Source organism: Hyaena hyaena, unplaced genomic scaffold, assembly GCF_003009895.1.
Source record: "Hyaena hyaena isolate Hyena2069 unplaced genomic scaffold, ASM300989v1 scaffold_1083, whole genome shotgun sequence".
NCBI lineage: Eukaryota > Metazoa > Chordata > Mammalia > Carnivora > Hyaenidae > Hyaena > Hyaena hyaena.
The window spans coordinates 278,755-282,001 of record NW_024081715.1 but is presented as its reverse complement, the minus strand read 5'-3'; positions in this window follow the sequence as shown (position 1 = coordinate 282,001).

The window sequence follows — 3,247 nt, the reverse complement described above, 5'->3', positions numbered from 1 at the left end:
ATCTTCAGACTTTGTTTGGCTCAGGTCATGATCTCATGGTTCGTGAGTTTGAGTCCTGCATCGGGCTCTGTGTGGACAGCTCAGAACCTGGAGCCTGTTTTGGATTCTGTGTCTCCTTTTCTCTCTGCCCCTCCCCTGTTCATGCTCTGTATCTCTCTCTCAAAAATAAACAAACATTTAAAAAAATTTTTTAAAAGAATGACATAAGTGTTAGCAAGGATATGAGAAATTGGAATATTTGTATATTGCTGTAGGAATGTAAAAAGATATAGCCACTACTGAAAACAGTATGACGTTTCCTCAAAAAGTTAAACATAGAATTATAACATTAGCAATTCAACTCTTAGGTATATACTCAAAATATTTGAAAGCAGGAACTCTGACATAAATTTGTATACTAATGTTCATAGCAGGTTTATTTAAAATAGCCAAAAGGTGGAAACAATGCAAATGTCTATCCTCAGATAAATGAGTAAACAAAATGTGGCATATGTGTACAATAGAATATTATTCAACCTTAGGAGTGAATTTTGATACATGGTACAACATGAAATAAGCCAGATACAAAAGGTCAAATACTATATGATCTGACCTACTTGAAATACCTGGAATAGGCAAATTCATATAGACAACCTAGAACAGTGGTTGCCAGGGACTAGAGGAACAGAAACTTATTGTTTAATGAGTTAAGAGTGTCAGTTTAGGATGATGGAAAATTTCTGGAGAAGAATAATTTTGATGATCACACAACATTGCGAATGTATTTAATGTCACCAGTTTGCATACTTATGTTAATAAAAATTATATGTAAAAATGGTTAAAATGGCATAAAAAGGCAAAAAATTACACAGGAAATTTTCTTGAAGATATACTTCTTTTTTCTTGCTTTGGTGGTTAATGCTTATCTACTAACTTTTATTGCTGTGAAGAGGAAATTGGAGCTGCATGTTTACCATGAGACTGTTCTATGTGCTGTAACCATATTGACTTTATTGAGTAACTTGCCAGTCAATAGCCTACATTAAAAATAAAGTGAGTTCAGTTAAATAATTAATTTTTACATTTAGACATAGTGTACAGATCCTGACTGCAGTTTTAGGACCAATTAAATCTAAATACTCCTAAACTTAACAGTATGTCTCCAGTATTTCCCTATCAACACTGGTGAAACAATATAATTCTAGGCAACATTTCATGTAGACATGAAGATAGTGAATACACACACACACACACACACATATATATGAATATATACGAAGTTATTTGATTTTACATGTATACATGGCATATCTTCACATCTGGACTGGACTCTAACATTTCTGAGGGGCATACGGAAACATATTGGATCCCTTACAAAGCTCAGCACAAAGCTTTGAATTATTAAATATTCCTTTCATCTTCCCACCATTTACTAAATAATTTTTCTGTTTGAGGTATTGGGTAAGGACTAGGGAAACAAAAATGAAAAAGCAGGAAACCAAAGTCTTTTTTGTGAGCAGAGACAATTACAGTTCTGCTGGTGGGGGATGAGCAAAGTTTGCTACAGGAGGGCCCAGTTCAATCCAGGATACTTCAATAATAGTTTTCTTGGAAGATATAATATCCACACAAGGACAATTAGAGTATCTAGACAAGGGAATACAATGAAATGGAGCCATAGAAAAGTTATGGTTATTCAGGGCCATGGGAGAAACCAACTTGAGAGTTGGAACTAAAAACCTTGCTCCAGATATCTGTTTCCTACTTGTAGGATTCATCAAAAGTGAGTTTTGGATAATGCACTTTTTGTAGAGACAAAGTAGAAGGATGGGTCTTAAAGAGTCATTCATCTTAACAGTCCTTAACTTTCTCCAGTCCGTAAAGTATCCACTGATCCTATTCTGGGTATTCTACTTACTTTATTAGACCTCATCTAGTGATGAAACATAACTACTAAACACATATTACATATAAAAAGTGTCATAAAACTTACCTTCAAAAGTCATTAATTAAACTTGACAAAAGAGTATATATACCTTTACCTTTCTTATGCCCTATTCCTATTTTATATGTATTTTTTTTATATTCTACAGTTCCAGCTGGTTGCATGTGACAGAGTGTACAAAGAAGGGATGTAAGGTAAACAATTAATGATGAACTGACAAGTCAGAAGATGGGTAAGTTGTATGTGTGAGTTGTAATTATGACATTTTCCCTCTAGGGCTTTAATGACTTAGGCTATGTTTTTTCTTTACTAATTCTTTTTATCACTAAATATTTACAAAATGACTCTTTCTCCAGAGAGGAAAAGAACAGTTCTAACTGTAAATAAATCAGTGTTTGCCTGGACATGAGCGAAGTTTTCATTTAACAACACACAAATACATTCACATATTGTTTCAAATGTTAGGTATTATGGAATAAATTTCTTATATAAGTAACTTAAGGCAATTTAAAGTATGAATAAGCTCTGATGAAAGTTTCAGATTGTGAAGTATTTATAAGTGCAAGACTCCAAGGTGGATGTAGAATTTAAATGTCATTAGTCTTGAAAAAGCTATTTTGGTTGGAAAGAAATAGAATTGAACTGATAAAAGTGATTTCCTATATGAATAGAATAAGGATACCAAATACAGTTTTTGAGCTTCTGGCATAAAGCATGATAGGTCTTTTTAAAAAATTCATTTATTTAATGACTATTAACTGAGTAGTACACTATTGCTGAGGTCACAAATTTGAATAAGATTCACTCTGGATTCTTACAGTATAGTTTGGGAAGAGACACTGATACAAATATGCAATTCAAAGTATGGTATTAGTGAAATGAACAAAGTACTTATAAGAAGACAAAGATAATTTGGCAGGTAACCCAAAGATTTCTCCAAGGATGTGACATTTGAGCTGGGCCTGAAAATACTTCTAAGGGAAGGAGGGAAGGGAAGCATTATTACAGTTAGGGAGGAAGAGGATCTTAGAGTTATCATTAAGAAACTATAGCAGTATAGGGGCACCTGGGTGGCTCAGTCGGGTGAGCTCCAACTTTGGCTCAGGTCGTGATCTCACAGTTTGTAGGTTGGAGTCTCATGTCAGGCTCTGTGCTGACAGCTAGCTCAGAGCCTGGAACCTGTTTCAGATTGTGTCTCCCTCTCTCTCTGACCCTCCCCTACTCACACTGTCTCTTCCTCTCTCTCTCAAAGGTAAATAAAGCATTAAAAAAAAAAAAAAGAAACTATAGCAGTTTATGCCTAGATGAGGAGGAGGAGGAGGA